Source organism: Triticum dicoccoides, chromosome 2A (genome assembly GCF_002162155.2).
Source record: "Triticum dicoccoides isolate Atlit2015 ecotype Zavitan chromosome 2A, WEW_v2.0, whole genome shotgun sequence".
NCBI classification, from domain to species: domain Eukaryota; kingdom Viridiplantae; phylum Streptophyta; class Magnoliopsida; order Poales; family Poaceae; genus Triticum; species Triticum dicoccoides.
Genome location: NC_041382.1, coordinates 274,121,492 through 274,130,966, shown reverse-complemented (window position 1 = coordinate 274,130,966; position 9,475 = coordinate 274,121,492).

Sequence of the window (9,475 nt, the reverse complement as noted above, 5' to 3'; positions counted from 1 at the left end):
TAAGGCTGAAGTTGTGTTCGAAGTACTGAAATTTTGTATTCAGAACACTATACGGCTGATTGCGCCGCCAAGACGGCCTCATATGGAAAAATGATCTACTAGAGTTGTCTTCTTCTCATCGAAACGATTGATTTTGTTACAAAACTCGTCTCAATACGGGTTCATGTGCAGAATTTAGAGGCAATACTTTGCGGACTGGTCCTGAGTGAAAATGTGAGGCGTGGGACTAGACACCCACCTAGGTTATGTCTGATGAGTCGCATGAGTTATTCGGCCTTTGCCGACTAAATGAAGCTTGCCGGCCGAGTAAAGAGCATGTCGGCACAACCAAAAGCTTGTCGGCGTGGAAAGCTTGCCGGTGCAAAAAGCTTGCCGGCATGGAAAGCTTGCTGGCATGGAAGTTTGCCTGTGCAACAACTTGTCGGGGTGAAACCTTGCCTAGAAGCTTGCTGATGTGAAAGCCTGCCGGGGCAGAAACCTTGCCGGTGTGGAATGCTTGCCGGGGTGGGAACCTTGCCGGCATGGAAAGCTTGTCGGAAAAGTGGAGGCTGTCAAAGTCAATCCGACTAGAAGATGGACATGGGATCGAAAGGTTATTCAGATGACCTCACATGGAAAAGTCTTCTACACGGAAGTAGTGCGTATCATCTAAACGGTCATCTTTGCTTTTCGAGTCTGTCGGCATTCTGGGACCGGGGGTGCCGAGACTTGCCTGGCTCCGGCCTGCGGCGTGGCTCCATCAGCGGCCCTATACGGCCCAGTTCAAGTGGTAACAACACAAGACCCTCGCGGGGGCCGAGCCTCAAAAGGCAGACGACACCAAAACCTCCCTGGCGGCAGCATCGCTTGGCTACCCCCGAGGAGTGAATATATCAAGGCAAGGCGCACCTTGCGAGGTTCACATGACGTGAGCCATGACGACCAAGGCCAGGCGGGCGCCAACTGATGCAGTGTACCAGTTTCCTCTTTGGTGCTAAGGGGGCAAGCGCAGACGCGGAGTCCCGAGGAATCAAGCAAAGGTTTCCATATTGGTGCAACAAGACCAAGACCACCAGGACGGCAGGACAGAAGTCATCACGGAGCCTACGACAGCGTCACCACTATAGCCTTTTGCAGGCGAAGTCTAGTTTTGGCAGGATAGCTTGTACTAGCTGTATCCCTTCGAATTTGGCCGTTGTGGGACCCCTTCATGTCTAACATTTGGGAAGAGGACCAAGGCCACTATAAATAGGACTTAGCCACCACCATAGAGGGGGATCGGATCCATTTCCACCCTGACTAGCTCACCAGCTCATCTAGCTCAAGAACACCTCACCTCCCGAGGTTGTTCATCCATTGTAATAATTCATCCTTAGCCCCTCGAGGCAATCCACCACAAAGCTGGAGTAGGGTATTACACCACATGGTGGCCCGAACCAGGATAAATCTCTGTGTCTCTCATTCTTTGAGTTCATCAAGCTAGGCCGTGGGATCGTTAGCAAGTGTGCCAAGGAGAGAGTGTTCTTCGTGTGCACCCCAGTGTTCAAACCTCCCAAGGGTCTGCGGAGCCTTGAATCCGACATTTGGCGCGCCAGGTAGGGGTGCGCCGAAGCCTCTCTTCCGTTAATCGGCTCGCCATCCTTCCGGCTCTAATGGCCGATGGTTCGAGGGTTCACGCCGAGCATTGGGCTGCCTGGCCTGCCCGGGCGGTACCATCCACTCAAGAAGACCTCAACTCCATGCTCCAGGCGGCACGTACGCCACCCAACACCGCTGAACGCGGGTGGCGCAGGTCAGCACCGTCTGCCCTCGCACCATGGCGCACGTGCGCCACCACGCGATATTCGGGCTACGCTGCGGCGATGGCACCACACGCTTGGTGGGAGCAGGCAAACATGCGAGCCACAATCATCATGGCACAGGAGTTGTTGCGGTGCAGGCTGGCGGAGAGCGGCCCCGACGAGCTGCTGGACCGCGTCGTCGAGCTACTTGACGCTGCTTGCAGGGGTACAACACCCTTTTGCACCTTACCCACGCCTCAGGTTGTGGCAGAGGCGTGCGCGAGGCCTCACGCGCCTCCTAGAGCTTTGTGGGGGACCCGATGACATCAGCATGGTCCCATCACAACGTGTCTTACCACGACGGCGCCACCTCCAGAAGTAACAAGCGCTGTCGGTCCCCTGCGGGGCCATGTTGGGATGTAGCCCGACGCCCACCAAGGCCAGGCGCCGTGGCTAGCGGCCCAAGGCGTGGGGCACCCAAGCGATGGCTCCGGCCAGCGGCCGCATATGCCTACGTGCCCCGCATGATGGATCTGGAGTACACACTAGCAGAAGGTCCTAGCTCGTTCCCCGAGCCAGGGTGGGATGGCGGAACGCCCGAGCAAGGGTTCTTCCGCGAGCTGGAGGGTACAACCGGTGACTCGAGAGCATGCTTACACTAATCTTAGGCTGCAGGTGAACCAAGTTGCAGCAGCTGCCGGGGGGTCCGGGCCGGTGGCCCCCATTTCGGCTGGAGTGGCACACTGGGGGCTGCGCGGGAGGGGCCAGAAACTAGGGCCTCCCGCACGCCGTGCAGAGCAAGGAACTGCATGGAGGTAGGTCACCTGCTGGGGGAGGTGCCAGGGAGCCCTTCCCCCTGGAAGAGGGCCCGTGGTCGCCGAAGGCGCCGCTAGCGTTCCCCTTGCCCCTTGGTCACGTCCTGGTTTCCGGACGCCTCAATGGTGGTCGGGGGTGGCGCAGGGCGGGGCCCTCGCCTGGCGAGATGAAGCAAGGCTCGCGCTTGTGAAGGTCTTCGCTCGTGACACTCTCACGTAATAATGAGTGGGGATGTACACGCCCCAGAGTCTCCAGAGTGCCGCACCTCGGCCTCGGGGGTTCCCGCCCACGTCCAAGTGGAAGAACCATGCTCCATGCTAGACGTCGACACTGTCGCCCAATGACTATGCTCACATCCAGTGAAAGCACTTAGCGTCGCGCAGGTGGGAAGACAAGAAGACTAGCTAGGTGCCGGGCGTGGTCATTTGCTTTCTCCCCTTTTTTCTGTAGCTCGATTCACCATCTTTTGAACCAAGACTTGAAGTTCTTTTACTATCTAAAAAGTGGGGGAGTTTTTCTCTTGTTTCTACCGGTTTTATCGCATTTTGGTTGTGTGCCCTATTTTTAAGGCTCGCACCCCCGACCCTCTGGCTCGGGGGCTGGTCGGCCGACCGCGTGAGGCGTGTCTAGACAACCTCGGCAGGACCCCCTCGGGGAAAGAGCGTACGCGCCACAAAATTGCCGCGTACGCATCCTACCACGGTCTGCAGAACGGTCCTGGCTTGGCTCTCTTGGACGAATCCGCAGGCTCCTCAGGTGGCCCAGAGCCCACGAGCTCCTAAGGGCTTGCCTTTGGAGAAAGGCGCGCCAACAACCTCATGACCCGCTCAAGGCCGGCTAGGATCAAGATAAGTCACAGCAACAACCCTGCTCAGGGGCTCACAAGCTCGTGAGAGCACGTTTTAGGTTCTACTTTAAAACAAGAAAAAGAAGAACAGAACATTAATTTACATACACGAGGAGCTCCCCCTCCCAAATGCTCTCACGCCCTGCGGAGCCGTGCCCAAGTCTTTGCGTGCAGGTTCTAGGCGAAGGAGTGCGGTCTTGACTGGACATGCTGCTCGCGGCGTCGCCCTGGTCACTCTCGTACACGCTGACAGTGCTGTCGCTAGCGTTGTCTTCGCCGTCGTCCAGCGTGCCATCTTCGTCCACTGCGACCACCACAGTGTCGTCCTCGGTGGCGAACGCCCTGACCAGGGCATTCACATGATTGTCCACCCTGTGCGCCAGGTTTTCCCGAATAGCCCTAGGCACTTGGGCTATGGCGGCGTCAAAGTCAAAGTGGGGGTCGAGGTTTTGAAGGTGACTGAAGATGCATGAGAACGCGTGCCCTAGGAGGCTCCAACTCCTCTCATCGACAAGCTTGCGGGCCCTTACGGCCTAGTCCTCCAGGCGCGTCACAACTTTGGTGAAGAAGCGAAGGTGGCTTGCGTAGTCTTCAACGCGAGGATGAGGGACGTTCTCCTCGCAGATGACGCTCAGGACCCGGTTGGCCCTCACCCTGAGGGCCTGGAGCATGGGGGCGTGCTCGCGCTGCAGCGTCTGCCGACGGCATGTCTCCTCCCTGTTCTGCTGCGTGAGGGACGCGGCGTCGTCAATCTATTGCTGAAGCAAGAGCAGATCAGCACGCACGGAGGCCAGGTCGGCCTGGGCAGAGATCTGGGCCAGCCTTGACCTAAGGACGATGGTCCTGCCCTCAGCTTCGAACGCCTAGAACTTCCACTTCAGGCCGTACTCGTTGGCAAGATCTGCATGAGCCTTCGCAACCCTCTGGTCAACCTCCTCTTGGATCTTGGCTTCGCATGCGGTGACGGCATCTTCGGCCACGGCCACATGGCACTCCCTCGTCTCCAGCCGCTAAAGCTCGAGGCTGCGCTCCGAGGTCTCCAACATCAGCGCCTCCTCGCACTTCTGGATCTCCTTATCTCTAGGAGGGGCCCCCCTCATTGATGCCATGATGGCCCTGCGCGCCTTGACCTACTGCTCGAGGGTAGCATTCAAGGCCCGGAGCTCTTGTTCACGCTTTTTAGCGACCTCGCGGCGACACTCAGCCTCCCTGGCCTCCTCCAAGGCCCGTGCGCTAGACTTGCATGAGGTCGCAAGGGATGCCTTGGCCTTCACATTTGCGCGTTCATGCTGAAGACGCCCGAGGTCGTCGACCACCTTCAACTAATGCCACTCGTCCGCCAGCCAAAGGTCTTCCGCCTCGAGGCGGGCGTCAATGACGGTGAGATCTTCTCCAACCGGCTTAGTGCACCCATCGCCTCTCGAAAGAGCTCTTGGGGACGACGCCACACCCACGCGCATGCTCAAATGCGCGGCCGGGTCCGTCCTCCATGCCGGGAATCATTGAGGAAGCTTGAGGTGGCTGGCCAGCTCCTAGCAGGGGGCTGGAGGCCGGCGCCTTCCCTGCCGCCTGTCAGGCCATGGCAGAGGTCCTGCAGGACGGGGCCTCGCTGCATGAAGACGAAGCCAGCGCTAAGGTAGTCCAACTGCAGGCAATGACCAATGGAGGGGCCCTCGACACGCCTTCAGCACCCCAGGCAGGACCGCGAAGGAAGGGCTACAAAAATGCAGGATCAAGACCCCTGGTCGATGCGTTCTCCTTAGGAATGGGCCACGAACCAAGTGCAGCGGTCATGCAAGGAGAGCTCAGGATTAGTGGCGTGCCTGGGACTGACGGAGGCTGCTGCTCAGGAGATCTCGCTGCTCCAACCGAAGGGACCCTGGGGAGCCATGGTCAGAAAAGGATGCATCACTCAGAGAATCGTGAAGATGTGGTACTTACTCGTCTATGGCTATGTATTTCCTTTGCTTCAACGACTAGTAGGCATTACCACTGTAGCTTGGAGATCCCTTCCTCTTGCTAAGCGCTTTGAAGTTCATGTAGAGCTGACCAAAGCCCGTAGCAAGACCACCTGCACCCAAGGCAGCTGGAGCCTCAGGGTTGGCGACCTCGGGAGCCTCGGACCAGGGCGGTTCCTCAGCCCCTTCTTCGGGACGGCCAGCCCGAGCCTCGGAAGCTTCCGCCTCAGGAGCCTTGGACCGCGTCGGCTCTCTGGCCGCCCCTTCAGGGCGGCTCACCCGAGCCTCAGGAGCTGCCACCTCGGGATCCTCGTCCAACGCTGCTCCTTCGGCAGCCACTTCATTAGCGTCTCACATGACGCACCCCCCTGGCGTCCACCTCCAAGGAGCGCGCCGCAGCGACGGCGGGTAGGGGAACCACAAGGACAGGGTTCTCGCATGACCCTTCAAGGCCAGCCGGGCGCAACCCCTATTCATCGAAGAGGGGCATCTGCCTCGCGAACTCCACCTTGTTCGAGCAGCAGTACATGAGGCATCCCTCCTCCAGCAAATTGGTTGGCACTGGGTAGCCCGTCAGGAGCTCGAGCACTGTTTGCAACGCCTCAGAAGGAAGTGATGGCATGTGAAGCCTCATGGGGTCCCTCTGGCCGGTAACACCTCATATCACTTTGCGGCCTCACACACGGTATTCCCACGGGTGTCGCCTTACCATGGCCCGGGACCGTTTGCGCCTTTTGGCTCACGTATATGATGATGTCTCTAGCATCCATATGACAGAGAACCCGGGCCGACATGACTAGTCATGAACCCAAAGTGTCACTAACTTACGGGGACAGGCATACATGAATCAACATCGAGCATGTCGGTCAGCAGCGTGCGAATCCGGGCTGTAGCACTGGGCTAACAGGACTCCGGATGTCACCGCGTGGCATTTCCCTAAAGGGACAGACACAGGAACAAAGTGAATCACATACCGGTCAATCAAGTGTTCCGGAGCAGTAGTGCTGGGCTAGCAGGACTCCAGTGAATCGGGCTATAGCGGACTACTATTTCCCCATAAGAGAGGCTACCAAGGATAAACAACTAGGTTGTCGGATCCCACACATACCAAGCATTTCAATCATACACACAATATGCTCGATATGTGTAAATACAACATGGCATCACAACAAAACTCTATTACTCAAAGTATTTATTCAATAGGCTCCGAGGAGCGAGATATTACAAACATGGTTCTCATGACCCAACATTCAGAGCATACAAATCAAAGCACATGCGGAAGCTTAACATGTCTGAGTACATACATCTATAAATGAAAAAGGCTTAGAAGCCTGACTATCTACCAGATCCTACCGATGGCACAAGATCGTAGCTGAGGTATCAAGCTAAACGTTGGAGTCCACACGGAACTACTAGCGAGACTGACGTCTCTCTGCAAAACATAAATTAAGCAAATGTGAGTACAAATGTACTCAGCAAGACTTACATCAGAACTAACTACATATGCATTGGTATCAACAAGGGGGGTGGTGGAGTTTAACTGCAGCAAGCCAGCTTTGACTCAGTGGCTAACCTGAACTACTACTCCAAGCAACTCTTTTGAGGTGGCGCACACGAGTCCACATATTCACCATTCAATACACCACTATGGATCCGCTCCCGTCTCCCTACGAGAAGGCCATCCAAAGCACTCACTCTTATCTTGCGAGTTTTAGAGTATCGACTTTCACTTGTCTATGAACTGTTATAGGCAACCCAAAAGTCCTTTACCACGGACACAGCTATTCGAATAGATCAATTATAACCCTGTAGGAGTGTACTTCTGCACACACGCTCTCGCCACTTACCACCATGTACACGTCGTGTATCTCGGCAACCTTCAAGCGGAAGCCTGGCAAGGGAGTGGGCCACGACTTGACTAACCACACAAGTCTCTAGTCCAGGTTTATCGCCTATTCGGGTTCCATCCGCGAGGAGATCCGGCCGGAGTTTCGCTCACAACCCCAAACGATGTGTGCAGGGTTCCCGAGACACCAAACGGGCTCCCGGTACACTGTGCCACGGTGTATCTACCGCATCATAGCCCACCCCTAGGGTCAGCGCTACGCATGGCCGCCAACACATATCCTACAAACACCAGAAACTAGTTGCAACTCCTGGACAGAGGGCAAGGCAGTTAACAAGTCGAGAGGGTCCATTGGTTTCGGGCCCAATGCGTGGTAGTAGCTGTTCATGGATCACAAACACAGAACGCAGTTCCTGTGGATGGTTTCAATGAAACAACCCACCATGTACTCCTACATGGCCTCTCACCGCTACCTTTACCAAATCGTGTTCACACACTTAGCTCACACATAGTAGGACATGTTCATCATCATTCCAATTCATTCCCGATGAATCAGACCTGACTCAACTCTAAGCAGTAGCAGGCATGAAAAACAAGCATGAATGAGTAGGCACATCAGGGCTCAAACAACTCGTACTCATGCTAGTGGGTTTCATCTATTTACTGTGGCAATGATAGGTCATGCAGATGAAACGGGTTCAACTACCGCAACATGTAACAGTTGAATCGTTGTTGTCCTAATGCAGTAAAAGAGAGCATGAGCGAGAGAGTGGGATTGTATCAGAATGAACAAGGGTTTTTTGCTTGCCTAGCACTTCTGAAGATAGTAATAGCTCTTTGGTGTCATCGAACTCATCATCGGAACCACGTTTACTATGAGGGGACAATACCGGCAAACAAGGAAGAAACACAATCAATGTAATGCAACAATAGGATGCATGCTCATGACATGGCAATATGCTGTTGATTGAACTAATGCAACTCGCAACCATATTAAATGAAGTTGGTTTGAAACCTAGGTTCAAATTCAAACCCCATATGTGCTTTCTTAAATGTCATTTAAATGAATTGTCCTAAACAGAGGATATAAGTTGTTCTAACATGCATGCAAATGCCATAAAAAGATTCTTTGGATTTTTCTAATCGTTTTTCGTATATAAATTATTTGATTTGGAGCTACGGTTGAATTACTATGATTTTTAGAAGTTTTAGCTATTTTCCGAAATAAATAAGTCGTTTAGATTTATATAAAATCTAGAAAAGGGTTTATTGCGTAGGTACTGCGTCATGCTGACCTCAGCAGGTCAACAGACCCGATCCAGGTCAAACCTGACCTGCGGGTCCCGCGTGTCAGTGTCATAACTAACTTAACATAGTTAGTGTTAGGTTAAGCACTAATCTAGGTTAATTAGCGCTAAACTAACCTAACTAATAATTAACAATGCTGGCCCACACGTCAGTGGGTCAAGGGGGGAAGTCAAACCTAGTCAACCGGGGTCAAACTCACCGGAGTTGACCCGCGGCTCGTCGCCGGCGAGGCCCGAGACGGTGGATGTCTCGGGATTTGACCTCCGGCGACCAAATCGATGGCTGAGCCCATCTACGAGGAGCTGGAGCTCACGCACATCGACTGGTGGGGTTAGCTTGGGCCGAGGTGGTCTAAGACGATGGCGGTGGCAACGACAGCGGCGGCCGGAGTTCGGCCGAGCTCAGGGACGAGGCTATGGTGGCCGTAGGGTTGAGTGCTTGGCTCCCACGGCACCTACACGACACGGGGAGCACATGGGTGAGCTCAGTTGGAGGCTACAGTGACCGTGGCCACGGTGGTGAGGAGCTCAGGCGGCAGCGCGATTCAGTCATCGTTGAAACGACGGCTACGGCGAGAAGCTGAGTGCGGGAGCAAGGGGAGGAGGTGGAGAAGCTCACAGCGAGGCCGGAGGAGGTCTCAGCAGCTCAGGGAAAGTCCGATGCAGGCGGAACGACGGAGACAATCTCCGGCGATCCAAGGGGGGAGATGATGGCGGGCTAGCGATGTAGAGCTCCCGGTGAGGCGTAGCTCGACGAAGAGGAAGAGGGCGTCGTGGCGGAGCTTCTTGGCGCGTCGGCGGGGCATGGGGTGGCCGGTGGCCGCGACAGCAGCAAGTGGCGGCGACGGGCTCGCTCGGCTTTGGGAGAGGGAGCGAGAGAGGCGAGGCAGGGAGAGAGGGGAGCGGTCGAGGGGGTCTAGGGGTCTGCGTGGCGATGCCAG